The sequence below is a fragment of the Antedon bifida genome, chromosome 7 (genome assembly GCF_963402885.1).
Source record: "Antedon bifida chromosome 7, ecAntBifi1.1, whole genome shotgun sequence".
Lineage (NCBI taxonomy): Eukaryota > Metazoa > Echinodermata > Crinoidea > Comatulida > Antedonidae > Antedon > Antedon bifida.
This window is the reverse complement of record NC_136232.1, coordinates 15834453-15852966: the sequence shown is the minus strand read 5'-3', so window position 1 is coordinate 15852966 and position 18514 is coordinate 15834453. Positions and strand designations below refer to the sequence as shown.

The 18514-nt window shown below is 34.5% G+C and overlaps 1 long non-coding RNA gene and 1 pseudogene across 1 annotated transcript; one reads left to right on the top strand and one right to left on the bottom strand.

Moving 5' to 3' along the window:
- Positions 1 to 2516: 2516 nt before the first annotated feature.
- Positions 2517 to 6361, bottom strand: LOC144847838 (uncharacterized; annotated as a pseudogene).
- LOC144847839 (uncharacterized) lies at positions 3876 to 5179 on the top strand. Its single transcript, XR_013613798.1, has 3 exons — positions 3876 to 4464; positions 4555 to 4589; positions 4917 to 5179. It is a non-coding gene; the product is annotated as an uncharacterized LOC144847839 (long non-coding RNA).
- Positions 6362 to 18514: the final 12153 nt, after the last annotated feature.

The window sequence follows — 18514 nt, the reverse complement described above, 5'->3', positions numbered from 1 at the left end:
AATTAGCTGCCCTAAGTATGTATATTTGGTTATGTTTATATTTAAAATGATTATCAATTAAATAATGGAATCCTAAATAATGTTTGCATCGATTTTTAATTTATGACCTGATTTAATAATAGATAAAATTATCACTTAAAATAAAGTTCCCTCTGCTGCCTAATAGTAAAAGTAGGCTAGAATAGGTCTACCTAGGCCTAGGCCGTAGGCGCACCTAGGCTAGTAGCTATCTATCTAGGCCTAGGCTACTTATAGGCCTAACTAAACTACGGCCTGTTCTATGCCTAGTCCTACATAGGCTTATACTAAGTCACTAACTAGGCCTAGCTAGGTAGGTAGCCTAGGGCCTACTAACTTTCTTAATTATTAGGCCTAGCCTAGTAGGCCTAGCTAGGTAGATAGTAGTAGTAGTAGGCCAGGCAATGCCCTCTGGCCTAGAGTAGTAGGCCTAGGCTAGTACTAATAATAGTAGCTACGGTAGGTCATACCAGTCATTTTTCATCCAGTCCTGTCTACATTGGTTATACCTAGGCCTAGACTTGGTTTGAGGCCTAGCCTAGGCCTATAATAATACTGAGCTATAACAACATCAATGACAAAATACTTTTAATCTGTAGTGTTATTGATTGATATTTTACATACATTTTTTATCCTATTTTAGCAAAAAAATATCTCCAACTAAGAAGTGGTCTCCAGAAAAGGATGACCAGCTAGTGAAGGAAATGATTACGCTGGATCCTTTCCAGTACAGAGAAAGAACGCAGCAACGCGGAAAAGTATGGAAAGACATTGCAGGCAATCTTTCACCATCTTTCGACTTCAACTTAGATGGAAGAAATGTTAGGGATAGATGGAATCTATTAAAGGACAAGTTGAAGGCAAAATTGAATAATGAGATAAGAGGGTCTGGTATCGCTCCACCAGCATTATCAGAAACAGAAGCTGCTGTAGAAGATTTGCTAAGTCAGGAGAAAGATGCATTAAATATAAGATCAGAGAGTGGTGATGCAGCCGCAGCACGAGCTGCAGGTGAAGAGGTTAGGAAGCGCTCATTAGAGAAATTTCAGACTAAATCAAGGTAAATTGATCTTGATGACATATTTATTCCATTTTTGACATGTTTTTACTAAAAGTAAAGCAATACAAAGACAAAAATGTAGACAGAGATGATGTAATTAAAACTTGATCTCATACTGCAATATGTATGGTAAGCAGTACGTAGACAAAACTATTTCTATCTGTCTATATAGTGTAAATGATATCATGTTGTCTATTTTTTCCCAAAAATAAGTATACCAATCTGAGCAGTCATAGTTTATTGTACATGAAAAAGAATTGCACAATATTATTATTTAGTCATATATTTTTATTTTTATATATTAACAGAGAGGTAAAAAAAAGCAGAGCAAGTAGTACAATGGAATTTTTAAAAGTGAAAATGGAGAGTGATGCTGCTGCTAAGAAAAAAGCTGAAGAGACGCAATCAAGTATGTTGTTGATGATGAAACAACAAATGGAATTAACTCGTCAACAGATACAAAATCAAAACGTTCAAATGAATAAACAAATGGAGCTCATGCTCCGTATAATTGAAAAAAAGTAATGCTCTACCTCTTAAGCCTGTTTTTCTGTCAGTTTTTACAATGATTTAGTCTGAAATGAACCTCTTTACCTGCAGCTTGTGCTCCATCCATCTTATATTAACTTAGCAAATCTTCTATGGTTGTTTCTGATGCTGGTGGACCAGACCCCTTTATCTCATTATTGAATTTTGCCCTCAACTTTTCCTTTAATATATTCCACCCATCCCTCACATTTGTTGATGTCAAAAGATGGTGAATTATTGTTTGCAATGTCTTTCCATACTTTTCCACGTTGCTGTGTTCTTTCTCTCTACTGGAAACGATCCAGTATAATCATCTCCTTCACTAGCTGGTCATCCTTTTCTGGAGACCACTTTGTACATTTAGTGCTTAGTAATATTTTTATTTAAATTACATCCAAAGACCATGAAGTATGGTCTTGTGATATTTCTCACGACTCAATAAATTAATTAGCCTTTTCTATATCAGACCCTCATAGGTCATGAAGTTTAATAATAAAAGTGTATATATAAAGTAATTATAATTGTGCAATATCAATAACTTTTAAAGTTTTCTGTAGTAAACATTAATGTGCAATATAAAATTTAAACAGTTGAGTTAATTTACAGTACTATAAATGCATTTTTTTTATTGTTACAGCATGAAATTTTGCTATACTTAACTTCAATATAATTTATTTTTCAATATATTTTTCAACAAATTGCATATACTGTAATACACATTGTAAATAAAAGTGTATAAATAAGTAATTAGTAAATATGAAAAATGCAATAACAACTTTTAAATTGAACAATATTATACGGTATACAAAACTTACTGAGTAATCTTAATGGATTACTGTATTAAAATTAATAATATTTAAACGTTTTAAAATCATTTTTGTTTTATTGAAACTTGTATTGCTTGTGTAACTTATCGAAAATATTCCTCAAGGGCAGGCGGATCGAGTTGAAAGCTTCTTGACGTAATATTTCCATAAAGACAAGTGTGGGCATTTGTCAACAGACAACAAACTACATAGATTTTCCCAATTGCACTCAGGCCTATTTTTTGTGTTTTCTTAAAGTCTACAAATTTCCAGTTTTCTACAATGTCTCTAAACAGCCATTCAACAGATACTCTAACCTGGCTCATAGATCTGTTGTAGTCAACTTGAGCCTGTGTTAAGTTTCCTTTAAAAGGAGCCTGTAAATGAACACGAAGAGGGTATGCAGGGTCTCCATAGATACAAAGGGGACATACAGCATTGCGTTCTAACTTGTGTAGTAGGTTTGATTCCCTCAACATGAAGGCATCATGACGACATCCTTCGATGGGTCCAAACAGATTTGCTATAAGTCCATTTGGCGTGACGACTGATTGAAATTTTAATGAGTGAACAGGCTTATGACCATTATAAACTATTCTTTGATTTTCTCCAGGCCTGCAAATCGGACGCACTGTCCCATCGAAGAAACCCCAACAATTGTCAAGTGCAGCACCGGAACTGTGTATTGCAGCAGCAAAACGTTCCATATTGCCTGGAGATAGCCAAGGCTGATCAAAGCAATTGCTAAAGAGATGCTCAAATCTGTTGTATATGTCATTCAGAGCCATATTGGTTATCATGCACAGTTGGGGGATGGGCCTGGCAAACATTGGCACCATATCAATGTACCTGCATGGATATGCAAGTCTCTTAAGCAAAATGCACAATGTTTCAATGCCAGTAATTTTAAGTCCATTTACAGGGCCGTAGCCAGGATTTGTCAAGGGGGGGTTCGGACACTAAGTATTTGGGTCCACTCCACTCCCCCGGGGTGGGGCATGAGGCGAAGCGAATTTTGTTGGGGGTGGGGCCTGAGACGAAGCAAATTTTGTTAAATGACACCCCTAGATGGCCGGAAAAGACACTCTCATGCAGCATGCTACCAATGTGCAAAACTATCGTATTTGGACTCGTGGACTATTTAAAGGACGATAACATTTGTTTCCATATGTTAGATGCGCGTCTCTGTGCGGAACCGCCGATTGTTTTATCATTTACTAGGTATTTTGTTTTGTTCAATAAGTTCAATGCGAACGTACGTCTAGGAGAAGCCCCGAAAAAAGCACACTGGGTGAAGGCAAATGCAATTCTTATTATAGCTCTATCTATAATATTTATTTACAGCAATTTGTTGAGGAAATTAAATATGCCAATGTAAATAGGTGATATTGATACATTTGAGTACGTATCGGCTGGTGGTCTAGAAAAAAATAATCGGATGCTATAATGTGAACTACAGTACATGATACTGTAATGATTTTGGGGTAGAAGAAAAAGATAGAGGGCAGCAGATGGAGGCAGAGTAGGCAGGAGGAGAAGCAGAGAACGGACGTGAGAAAAAGGGCAGAGAGGGATTGGAGAAGGAAGGCAATGGAGGGTTACCTCGAGCTGCGTTAAAAAGGAGGGAGAGATTGGAGCTGGAAAAGCGGAGAAGCAGGGAGAAGACGTGTTAAATAAGTAGGGACATTAGAGAAATTGGAAAACAAAGTGTAGAGAAGATTAGAGAAAAGAAAGAGAAAATTAGAGCTGAATAATAAAAGGAGAGTTAAGACACAGCAGGTAAGTTAGCCGGAGGGTACAGCCTACCGTTTGTGCTGCTGTTGGAGACATAGTGAGCCGGAGGTTGCGCCTACTGTACTGGTTGTATCACTATTTGAGATAGCTGCGCCGGAGGTTGCACCTACTGGTTGTTTTACTGTTTGAGATACAGTTAGCCCGTGGTACACCCTGTGGTTGTGATACTGCTTTGCTGGTGGGTACACCTTTTAGCCAGTGGTTAAGACTACTGGTGGTTACCCTGTTAGCCGGTACGTGGTTGCACCATTGTTGGTGGTTACATTGCTGTTGGAGGTTACGCCATTGTTGGTGGTTACATTGCTGTTGGAGGTTACACCATTGTGTTGGTGTACGTTGCTGTTGGAGGTTACACCATTGTTGGTGGTTACGTGCTGTTGGAGGTTACACCATTGTGTTGGTGTACGTTGGTGTACGTTGCTGTTGAAGGTTACACCATTGTTGAAGGTTACGTTGCTGTGGAGGTTACACCATTGTTGGTGGTTACGTTGCTGTGGAGGTTACACCATTGTTGGTGGTTACGTTGCTGTGGAGGTTACACCCTTGTTGGTGATTACGTGCTGTGGAGGTTACGCCATTGTTGGTGGTTACGTGCTGTGGAGGTTACACCATTGTTGGTGGTTACGTTGCTGTGGAGGTTACACCATTGTTGGTGGTTACGTTGCTGGTTGGAGGTTACGCCATTGTTGGTGGTTACGTTGCTGTTGGAGGTTACACCGTGGTTGGTGGTTACGCTACTATTGGAGGTTACGTCATTACTGGTGGTTACGCTGTTGTTTCAAGTCCGGCGTAATAGCAGAACTAATCTAATTAATTATTATAATCGGTTGTTACCAATAATTTGGAATCAAAGAAGAATAAAGGAGGTCACTCCAAAAATTGTAATTGATTTGTTTGTTTCATTCGAGTGTACCGTGGTACCGCAGACCCCTCCCCCCAAAAGGGAACGAACCCGAGAACGGATTTTCGTTACAATACCATAGATATTATAGTGTAAAATATTAATATTCACTATAATCCTCTATGATACATTATACTTCATAGCCACACATAAATACTGATGTATGTTGGAAGGCTATATACTTTATGCATGCTGCCTGACTGCCAGTGATGATCTAAACAATTGGTATACGCAGTTGTCTGGCGGTGTCCTTTGTACGAATCGTTCGTGCCCCAGCTCGCTGTGAGATGCATCAATATCATGTTACATGCAGGGACCAAACATTTATTTTTCAGGTTAAAATCGGCAATTCATTTGCAACTCTTAGAAATTTACAGACACGTATCCCTCGAAGTACGCTCATACAGGGAAGAAGGTACTGTATGAGTTATTCCGAACGAGTTTACGAATTTTTCAATTTACGAACAACTTTTTGTACTGTGTGGGGCACGTATTTGGAGGATTTCCGGAGATGAGGGTGAGGTATTGGGCATGTCGAGGATGGGGGTTCGCAGTCGGTTAATAGGGGTTCGCTGTAAAGGGGGGGTTCGCCCGAACCATAAAAACCCCCCCTGGCTACATCTAATTTCATCCGCTATCCGTAGAGCTCTCTGCAGTCTGTAGATATCTTCTTTTTGAAATCTTTAAATAAAAATTAAAGCTGTGACTAACTTGATATTAAGGAAAGGCCTAGGCTATTATATAAATATGTATGTGTTAGTGAATAAAATATCAACAATAGTATGACCAACAATCAACTTGGTAACATTAATTCAGACACTAATTTATCTCTAGGCCTAGACAAGGTTAAGTCTAGTTCGCTAGTATAAATAATAAATGCCTACTTTCTGGCCTAGGCCTACAAATAAATAATTAATTTAATTTTAAATGTTTTTAATTATCAAATTACACTACTTTTATTAGTAATGAACCTATTGATGTAAATTCAATTGAATTTAGACCTACTATCAGCTATTTGCTTTCAATTCATAAAATATAGGCTTTACTAGATTCTTACTTAGGCCCTATGATTGGTTGGTGGTGACTTACCTGAAAAACGCGTTGCATTCGTCGTCATTGTACGATTATTGTAAATTCTTTGTACTGTACATTTATATTATTGCTTTTATTAAAATCATACAAAAGTAAATACTCCTCGGGGTCAATTATATCATCGTAAAGTGCGATATTTAATGCATCTTGTACGGAAGCCATGGCTGTTTATTTATATCATATCAAAACTATCGTGACGCGACGTCGTCGCGAATCGCGTATCGTAATCGAACTTTTTAAAGTGGACGACAACCAGCATTTCACGCATCAGCGCGCACTGGTAATCCGTCGTCGTCCCTCTCCGTCGTGTTTCGTAAACTCTCTATTATGATGACGTCATCATGTTAAAATTTGGAATAAAAGGCGGGTTCCGTCATTTCCACCTATTCTGCACTGTATGTAGTATGTATAGTATAGTGTATAAGACACAAAATAGAGGGCACACTAAGATTTTATTTTCTTCAGGTCACCAATGGCATAATCGTTCTTCTGTGCGCAATATTCTAAGTATGAGAGGCATGTGGTGTTTGCGCGGCGGATAACCTAACTCGTCTATAGTGACGAGTTCAAATCTAGTTAATTGTTCGTTTTATGAAATCTATTTAGTAAAAAAAATGCCGAATAGACAGTTCATGTAAACAACCGGATGCGTTGTTGTGTTTTCACAAAGGATAGTTTTGATAATATTTCAATAATTTGTTTCTGGAAAAAAAACATAAATATTGATTAAATTTGACATTGTAGCTTATTAATAACACGTATTTTACAGTATTAATTAATGAAATTTATTTTTTAATTTCATTTATTTTACAGTTTAAAATGGTATTTTTATCACAAATATGTAAAATTGGCAGTTAATATCTAAAAATGTATATTTTTGTATTAGCGATTAGATTCATGGTTATGATCTTAAATGTGTAAATCACATCAAACTGTTTGATGTCGCCTTGCATAATGCATATTCATTATATCGTTGCTAAAGCATGTTGACGTTTGTACACTTTGATTATACTTAAGAAAACCAAGGCCCCTTCATACGTCCTTTAGTTGAACATGCATGCCCTGTGTGGCACCGTTCAATTACGAAAGACCAAACTAAGTAAATAGAAAGAGTTCAAAAAGGAGCTCTACGAATCATTTATGCCATGAACTATGTATCCTACGAGTCTGCTCTTATATTATATTGTCAGACCTTCCATCTCTATGGTAGCGCTGTCCTGATTGGCGACACATGTACACTGTTGTTGCTCTTATTGTAGTCTAAATCAGCGATTGTGGTTGAAGTTTTTGCTGTTTTTTGGTTACGGTGTTATACAGTAGATGAGTGGAAATAGATGAAAAATAGGCGTTGAGTCAAACAAATTGCAACAGTTTTTTTTTTTTGCTGAAACATACGCAACTATATGTAAATATTATCATATCCAAAATCTACCCTGATCTGCCCATTATTAATTACCTAATTTGCATAAATTAAAAATGGCTGCGATTTGAAACTTTTGACCCTAATTATCTCGTAAACCATCAAGTATTTTATATAAGAATGTATTAAACACAAATATAAACATGACCCTAAACATTCGGAATAGCACATTTGATTACCATTTGATGGGTCAAAGGTCATTTCATTATACCTTATAAAAAACCCTAATTATCTATTAGATAATAAAACCATCGAATATTTAGTATAAGAATGTATTAAATACCAATATAAAAATGACAGTAATTGCCAATTTGCCGACAAAATTAAGCGTGGTTCCCACTAGAACGCATCACAACATTCATTCATTCATTCATTCATTTATTCGGTCAAAATCAACATACAATACATGATTACATAACAATGTTACAATACAAAAAGTCAATAAGTCATATTGTCTTATATGGGATAACGATGCAAAATTAAAACCAAATTAAATATTATCTGTTAGTATGTTGTATTAATATTACAATAAAAAAAGAATTACAAAAATCTGACTTGTAGTTTTCGAAATATAGGGTCTAAAACATCGCCGAAAATGATCGTTTTTAGCCACGAAAGAAGTAAAACAATTTGCGGTCTTAGTCGACAATTCTATTAACTACGCCATTTTTGGTTAAAATAATATATAATTACGTTTTTTAGTAATTTATTTTATATATCACCATTGGAAATATCAATAATAATATCAACAACGTATCGACGCAAAGTGCTGTATTGCGTAATCACAAGTGGGAACCGACGACGCAACAGTGCTGCAAACATAGCATGTTTGATTTCACGCAGGCGGGGTCAAACACAATTATTAGAAGGGCATTTTCTTACGTTGGGTAGGTTGCGTTACGTTGCGTCGCTAGTGGGAACCAAGCTTTAGTGTCATTACCTGTACATACACCTGGTCAATATATGTTCTAGGATTGCATAGTCATATTGTCTTATATGGGATAACGATGCAAAATTAAAACCAAATAAATATTATCTGTTAGTATGTTGTATTAATATTACAATAAAAAAAGAATTACGAAAATCTGACTTGTAGTTTTCGAAATATAGTGTCTAAAACATCGCCGAAAATGATCGTTTTTAGCCACGAAAGAAGTAAAACAATTTGCGGCCTTAGTCGACAATTCTATTAACTACGCCATTTTTGGTTAAAATAATATATAATTACGTTTTTTAGTAATTTATTGTATATATCACCATTGGAAATATCAATAAAACATGTTATTAAATGCTTATAAAATATATAAAGTTGTTTACTTAACGGAATTCGGACAAATTCATTGCTCTAACTTTGTGTAGTAACGATCAGAGAGACGATAATGATCGACTTCATGGTACACGCGCGAGAGAAAAAATTCCGCTGCGGGTGATTCGCATCCACCAATCAAATCAGCCAGAATCCAAAATCATTCAACCGTGAGCAATGCCAATCACGAGAAAGCTCAGCTTCCAATTCCAAAAATTAAAAAATTTGAATAATAAAGGCCTCATATCGAGAAAAAACCGGGTTTTTGGCACTTATAATAAATATATCTCAGAGAAAAAAGCACATGGCATGTGGAACTATTATAATCTTAGCGTAGGAAGACATACAAACCCCAGGTCATGAGAGGCTCAACTGCAAAAACAAGGTTGAATAGGGTAAGGTCACCGGACCGTTCAAAGACTTTTGAGTAAACAATCTAGCGTGTACGGCCGTTCGTGCTAGATGATAAGATATTTTAATCACATTTTTTACGTGTTTGGTTAGATGTAATGAAAATAAAAAATAGTTGATCTGAAGGGAATGATATGATATGTAAAAAAACAAACACTCAAAAGAATTATGTTTACAGTTCAATTATTGTCAGAATAATAGTTTATTCTTATTTGCCTAACTTTTTTCCCCGGCACCTTTGTTTGCCGACGGACGCGATGGTGATGGTAACTCTTTTTTCTTTAAAACTTTCCCTTTCCCGATGCTGTATAGACGAGAGGTGGTATCACATCCACAAAGAGCGTGAAGAAATGGCAAAAATCTTCAAAACTGATCTTTAACACTAGTATTTTTCGTAAAATGTTTCATTAGAGAAAATAAATATATACATTTTGAATAAATCAGTGAAAAAATAAATTCTCTCGGACTAGTAGTTTTTGAGATATGGTAACCCTGTAATTTCACCCTAATTTGCATATTTAAGCTAATTTGCATATTTAAGCTAATTTGCATATCATCAGGATGAGTGACAGAGGTGTAATGCTCAAATTTTGATCTCCTCATCATATATGACCATTTAAAAAAGAAAAATCTCTGTTTGCAATTTGTTTCACTCAAAATGATAGATTGCCTAGCCTACAATGCAGTTCGCATACAGAGCGCATCGTGGTGTAGAGGATGCTACAGCAACACTCCTACATTTCATACATAAACATATAGATCTAAAAGGTACTTATTCAAGACTTTTATTTATTGACTCTTCCTCGGCCTGTAATACAATCCAATGTCATGTTCTTTTAACCAAGCTCCTGAAACTCAACATTAATCCATCATTGATAATGTGGGTTAGAAACTTTCTCCACAATAGGACCCAACAAGTCAAAGTAAACAAACACACCTCTAATATACTCTACAATAATACCGGTTCCCCACAAGGATGTGTCTTATCCCCCTGCTGTACATCCTCTACTCCAATGATTGCTGCCCTCTGTCCTGAATGGCAGTCAAGTATGCCGACGACACTGCTCTTGTGGGTCTAACCATGGAAAGGAAGCCTTACTCTATAAATGAATATTATAATGAGGTGTCAAGGTTTACTGTCTGGTGTAATGATAATTATTTAAAATTAAATACCAAAAAGACATGCAAAATGATAATTTACTTCCGGAAAAATAAATTGAATGAAAATCTGAAAATTGGAAACGATAACATTAGGATTGTGTCTGAAATTCAATATTTAAAATGGAATCAAAATACACTCAGACTTTATATGATGCCTCAACTAAGAAAATTTAATATTGACAACACAATTCTTAAACTTTACTATAATTCTTTGATTTCTAGTGTTATTTCATTCTGTTTTACAATCTGGTTTAACTGTTTAAGTCAAAAAGACTATGCATTATTAAATAAAATAAACAGAAGGGCGTGTATGATTACTGCAATGACCATAGATAATATGACATCTACCTATGAAAAAACTGTGATCTCTATGGTAAAGCGCCGTATCCTATCACAACCTTCTCATCCGCTCTATAAAGAATATAATTTTCTACCATCATTAATCCGACTTCACTCCCACTGTTTGCGAGTAACCCGTTATTCCAAATTATTTATCAAGTCAATTACAGTTTTCAACAACACCGTTACTAGATAATTTGATTCCGTTTAAGTAATTTATTGTGTATAACGTTTATGTGTAATTTTGTATAGTGTGTATAATGTTCTTTTACATTTATTCGTTCTTTAAATAGTGTACAAAAAACGAATTTCCGATATGTTTTATTGGACCAAATAAATGCTGTGAGAGCAGTGCATTATTATCATTATTATTATTAGCTAACAGAAGAGTCCAACTCTTACTGAAATTTGGTAAAGGATTAATAAAGTCTGATACATTTAGAAGCATTCTTCACCCCGTTTGTGACATTAGCAGAACCCTGAGGTCTGCGTGTAAGCATCGACTTGAAATCCCGCTTGGTCGTACAGAGAGATTTAGATCTTCACCAGTCCCTTTCTAAGTCCGACTCATTATTGATGATGTTTCAATGAATATTGAATAGGCTGGTACTATTTAACTTACCGGTGGACACATTTTAATGTGTTAATTTTTTTTTAAACTAGTTTTACTATTTATACATACTGTATGTATATATTCTTTTATCAAATATTGTAAAATACTACTTTTCAGCCTTTTGGTTGCCGTTGTATTATTGATTTCTTTTTTTATGAATAAATATACCTGAATATATAGTCTACTGCATGTAAAAAAACTAATGAATGTCACGAGTACAATTAGAATGTACAATTATTAACCATTTGTTAAACTACAAAAAAAGGTATCTATTTCGTCTAATTAAAACCATAAACATTGAGAATATTTTTACTAATTTTGTTTCATCATTTAATTTGTTTAAACGCCATGATATTCTAATATGTCTGAGGAAACTTAATTGTATATATTTAGTCTTTTCAGTCGCAACTTTTCCCACGTGTTCTGTTTTGCCCTGGTTATTGAGATTTTAATTTCCATTGATTTACTGTTTCATATTGATTTTTAGTACCGGGCCTAGTGATTTACGATTTGAGCTATTGTTACGCACAGGGCCTATGAAACGCAACATAAAACAGCCACAAATCGTAATTAAAACAACGTTTTGAAAAAATACCACCCCAAAAACAAGCATATTTCTTTAAAAAATAATTTTACGAATTGCATTTATTTTTTTTTGGTTTGATTTATACGATTTGTAGCTGTACACATTTAAAGCATATTTCGTACAAAACTAATATTTTACGAATTGCGTTGATTTTAAAGAATTTTTTGTTGTTGATTTTACGATTTGCTGGTCTACATATAACTTGAATAAATTTCATAGAAAGCCGATTGGTCTATGGTATAAACATTATTTTTATGTTCATTATGAAAAAAGTGCACTTTAGGCCTATCAAACACAATCTCAAAGGACATATAGGCATACCTACATTTTGTATTACAACATTGCACTGTATATAAATCTTAAATATTACGTAGTATTGGTGCTGCTGGGCACGACAATGAGCTGACGTGCATAAAAGGTTCGCTGAATAAACTCAATATTTGCATATAATCAGCTTAACCACTGGCAAAAAAAATAAACAATTAATCGTCCAAGACAACACGATGTCTACTACTACCAGATCGTCGGCAAATAAATCAAAACGTGGATCTACAAAAACAAGTGATTCTACTAAGCCTGTCACTAACATCAACAACGAAGGTGAGTTAGACCCACCCAGCATACCGCAGCCCGATGACTTGGGTCCAGGCCAACTTTCGGATATGATACGGCGGTACTTAGGGATACACAACACCTTCTATCCGATGACAAAGAACTTGTAAACATAGTTGCAGAAAGTATAAGTCAACATATCTTGTCATCGCCGGTCCTGCTCAACAGTATTGTTAAATCGATATGTGAAAATGAAACGATCATAAAATCGATATTGTGAAACCATAATAGAGCGGGTAAGTCAAAATGTTTACGTTACCCATGACAACCAACTTGTAGAGGGCGAGATTTATTAACTTAAAGAGACTAACACAAAACTGAAGCAAGATATAAACACAATAAATGAAAAGTTAGATGACTTAGAACAATATAGCAGACGGAACTGCCTAATATTACACGGGGTTCCAGAATCTACAAACGAAAACACAGATGCATCTGCATCAGACATCATAACATCTCGTATCACCAAAAACGTGGAAATAACGGACTTTGATCGTGTTCGGTAGGAAAAAGCTACTTCATGACAAGATCAAATCCAAACCTCGTCCAATCATAATGAAGTTTAAAGCATACTCTATTCGTGCGGACGTGTTTCGAAATAAGAAACTATTAAAACAATCTCCATACACAATAACTGAAAACCTAACGCAAAAACGGATTATGTGGCTATAACGTCATTCCTTTTTAAAATTTATTGTGATGAACATAATTAATCATCTTTAAAAAAATTGTTACGCCATTATCTATCAATTTATAAATGCAAATCACGAGAAATTAATGTCAACGTATTATTATTTACACTTGTAATTAATAATCGTCCTTTTTTCTTATTTTTTTTGTAACCAATCAATTTGTTTCTTTTTTTATCTATGTTATGTACTGTAATAAGTGTATTTTTTTTGTCACAACACTGCTCACACTAACTGTTTATCTTCTAGTCCTTACAACCCCTACTACTGTTATAAATGCTTTTCCAACATGAAATAAGCCAACTTAATCACGATCAATTAATTAATTTCTCAAAATTAAAACACCTAAATATTAACCCATTCAAACTTAACTACACTGACGATTATAATGACTATTTAGTCAACAACGATACCTTTTAACTTCGGTGAACAAGAACAATGGAGCTACAGCTAAGCTAAAGGCTAAAGATATTCTCGGAGTACAATACCTCAACGCTAGACCAAATCCTTACTGGATTATTAACATGGCTACCATCCAAGGAAAAGGATTCGTACTAGCATCCGACAGTGCTGTATTGGAAGGTAAGAACTACAAGATTTCAGATTTTTGTGATCTAAAAAGAACAACAAAAACGAAAATATCCGCTTAAGCATACACGGAATACCACAGAATGTACAAGATGAGGACATAGCCAGCTGGGTAAATTCCTTTGCGTCCTTAGAAAGCAACATTTTCCGGCATAGAGCTAGAAACACTAGTCCAGGCTTTGAACACCTGCACACGGGTCACAGATTCTGTTTTGTCTCTAAAATTAATGATCACAAACCTAGATATTCTGCTATAGATATTGCTAACCCGTTTCGACCTGCAGAACTAATCGAAATTGAAATTAAACTGTTTTATCAAGGACAACCAGAGACCTTTTGTAGGTATTGTAAACAAACCGATCATCTGATTGAAGATTGTGTTATGAAACCTAGATCCAAATGCTTCATCTGTGGAGACAAGGATCATCTAAAGACTGAATGCCCAAATAAAGACAAAGGTCCACGATGTTTTAACTGCAACCAGTATGGCCATATCAAACGTGATTGCCCAGACAATGCTATGTCTCCCGAACACAATGTAGACACATCACATACCAGCATGTGTCCGAAAAAGACACAAACATCTACCACACAAAAAAAAACAATCCCCGGTATGTTTTCCCACGAAAACTCAAAGCAACCAGGAGCAAAAGGGATAAAACCAAAACCAAAACCATCGCATAGCAGAACATATGACAATACACCAGATTCTGACCAACACGACTTCACAGAAAGTGATGAATCTGTTCACAGTGATACCGACCAAATAGAAACAACACCCCATATTGAAATCTGCAAAGACAGAAAACAGCAAAAACAGACTTCTGAACATACCAGCCGAAGAGGACTTCGAAATAAAAAAAAGTGAGAAGCTGTAACAAAACCACTAATAACTAATCTCTACTAAATCAATAATAATCAAATGATCTCTTTCACTACCTTAAATGTTAGAGGAATCCGTAACAAAAAACGCAAATGTATTTTTACATGGCTAAACAATAGGAACAGCGACATTATATTTATCCAAGAATCATACTGTAGTAAAACTGATACGAAAGCATGGGGAAAAGAATGGGAGGGAACGTTCTATGGGTCATACGGGACTAATCATAGTTGTGGGGTTATAATAGGCATTAAAAACCGGTTATCAGAGCTCAAGCATAAACTAATTTATGAAGATAATGTAGGTAGAATTGTAGGCGTTAGCATAATTATAAATAAATTAACGTATTACTTATGGAACGTTTACGCTCCTAACAATAACACTGAACGAAACAAATTCTTTGAAAACTTAGCGGATATAATTTTAAAATACTCTACCAATGGTAAAATTCTGTTAGGTGGTGATATGAACACTGTGCTTAATAACTCCCTTGACAAAATTGGTGGAAACAACACCCAACCTACGAGTGTAAACACTTTAAAGTCGTTACTAGAAATGTTCGACCTCTCTGATATATGGAGAGCCAAACATGCAAGTGAAAAAAGATTCACATGGAAACAAAACAACCCTTTAATATATTGTACTCTTGATTACTGGTTTTTATCGTCAGATATGGATACATTGGTTAAGTCAATTAAAATTGTAACCGCCCCCAAATCCGACCATAATAATAACTTTATTGAACATACGCCTTTAAATCGGCGGCACACGTTCTTCTGGATGGTGCGTTCTTACATACATTACATACATTAAGTTAGCCAGGAGGCTAAATAAAAGTATAAAGAGAAAATAAAAGAAAAAACATTTAAATGAAAGGAAACGAATTGTATAAAAAGAAACTAAAGAGCAAAAAGTACAATACTTAACTTTGATGGAGTGTTATTATTTATTATTAGTATTATTATCAATGTTATTAATATGTTAATTTTATTATTAAAAATGTCATTTAATTTAAATATTATATTGTTTATTATTATTTAATTATTTATGTTCTTGTTAATACTGTATATCATTTAATTATGTTATGAGTTATGATCTTTATTTGTTATTTAGTTAAAGTGGTATTATTTTTATTATTATTTCGATTTTCCTAATTTTAATATTTAATCTTATTTTTAGTGTTTTATTAACCATTTTACCTCCTGATTTAATTGTGTTTTTAAAGTTTTGTAAATATAAATTTAAAGTCTCCATGCAGCAGTTAAGTGTTGTTTACAATGATGATACAAAATACAGATATAAATAAAAGGCCTAAAATGAACAGAAATTACATTTGCAAAATTAACAAAATTAACAAATTACATTATAAAGTTAAACATAAGAAATAAATGAATGACAAGGCATTTTAAAATCAACTGATACAGTAAAAAAAAACAAAAAACAACAACAACAGAAATTTACACTATGCAAGTCTTACTCTGCAATACAGAACGGAAATCGGATACAATCTCTAGATCTATTAATTGATAATTGCGGAGCGCTTTTTCCATGCTCTTTTGGCATATATTTTGCAAAATTTATCAAGTATTAGATGGGTTTCTTTACTGAACACATGATAGTCACTTCCAAGTGTTAGGTGTATTTTAACATCAGTATTAGAATTTATGAATAAGTGCCAAATATGATTAAGGTTAGAAGATTGCAATTGTAGTTTTAAACTCATGGTTTCTTCTTTTCTAATGTCGTCGTAAGCAGGACATTCAAATAGGAAGTGTGTTACGTTTTCTATACGTTTCATATTGCATAGACTACATAAACCATCACTTTCAGGTAGCCAATTGCATTTTCTACCTTCTAATGGCAGAGTATTTGTGCGCAGCTTAAATTTGATGCTTACCCCTTCAAAATCTGTTTTGTCCAGAAGGTAAGTTTCAAGACAAGGGTTTTTTTTTAAAGATTTGTATTCGTTGAGTGATGATTTTGTATTTAACTCTTGGCTCCAATTAGTAATTGATAAATCAAAGAGAGATTGTTTAAGAGGGCACACCCAATGTGAATTAACAATTTCTTTGTTTTTACGAATATATTCAAATATATCATTTGCATTACCTTTAGTAAATAGGTTTTCTAAGTGATTTACAATCTTATAACTTAATAGATTAAAATTACAGTTTAAGTCAAGCAAAGAAGTAAGTAATAGTTTTGGCCATCGATTGTGATCCATCAATAAAATACGATTGAAAAAATTTATCCTATAATTATCCTGTATAACAGAAATAGGCGACCAGCCAAGTTCGCCGTACAACGCTGTCCGTGGTGTATTACGTGGTGCTTTTAAAATACACCGTGCCATTTGAAGCTGCAATTTTTCAAGTTTATCAACGTCAGAATAACTACCACACCACGTTGAGCAAGCATAATTAATTGACGGTAAAGCGATTACCTTCCATAAAATATCACCATAGTATATGCGGTTGAAGTTATTACAATTGTCAATAATTGACTTGATATAAGCAATTAGGCGATTTCCCTTTTTAATTAAATTTTCAAAATGAACATGATCATTTAGATTACGTGATATAAAAACACCTAAATACTTATAAGTATCGACTTCTGAAATGCCATAATCTCCTAACTTCCATATCTTATTTTTATCAGTTCGCTTGCCGATTATCATAATGTTTGATTTTTCATAATTGAATTTTAGTTTCCAAACTTTGGCAAATTGGGTTGCAATATCCAACATTTTTTTCATTTCATGTTCATTGTCTGCAATAAGAACAACATCATCAGCCCAAAAAATTCCTCCTAGCCAGATATCATTAATTCGTACTCCAATATTATGGGATTTCAGAAGTTTTGTAAACTCGTGTATAAAAATGCAAAAAAGTACAGGTGAGAGTACACACCCTTGCTTTACACCTTGTTCGATATTAAAATAATCTGTACATATATCCCCAAACTTTACATGACCTCGTACATTTGTGTAAAGTGCATCAATAATTTTCCAGACGCGGCCTCTAATGCCTGAAGTCCAGGCTGCTGTTAATAGGCCATCTATCCACACGGTATCAAACGCCTTTCGGAAGTCCAGGAAGGCTAAATGTGTTGTCTTTCCCTCTTTTCGACGACATGCGACAACACTTTTTAGAGTGAATATATGGTCTTCACATCTGTGTCCTGATCTAAAACCTCCCTGGACCTCCGAAAGTACATCGTTGTTTTCAAGATAGTGGGATATATTTTTTGCCACTATTCTATTAAAGACCTTTGAAACGCATGAGTTTAGAGAGATTCCTCTATAATTGTTTAGGTCTTTACGATCTCCTTTTTTAAAAATTGGACATATAATGCTAGTGTTCCATTCAGATGGTATTTTTTCAAGTATAATTATTCTCTTAAATAGTTTTAGCAATGAGTTGTTTAGTACGTCTCCCCCGTTTTTTATTAGTTCATTGGTAATGTAGTCGGGTCCTGGAGCTTTATTATTTTTTGCAAGTGAAATAGATTCGGCAACAATCTCATAATTAATTTCTATGTCATATAAGTAATTTTCTCTATTGCCTATGGATATGTCATCATTTTCATAATTGATTCTAATTTGTTCAACCGACTTCTTGGTTCTAAAAAAATTGTAATCACACATATCCTGATCCATTTTACCTAGGGTTTCCCAGTATTGTTTGATTGTTTGGCTTATTAACTTT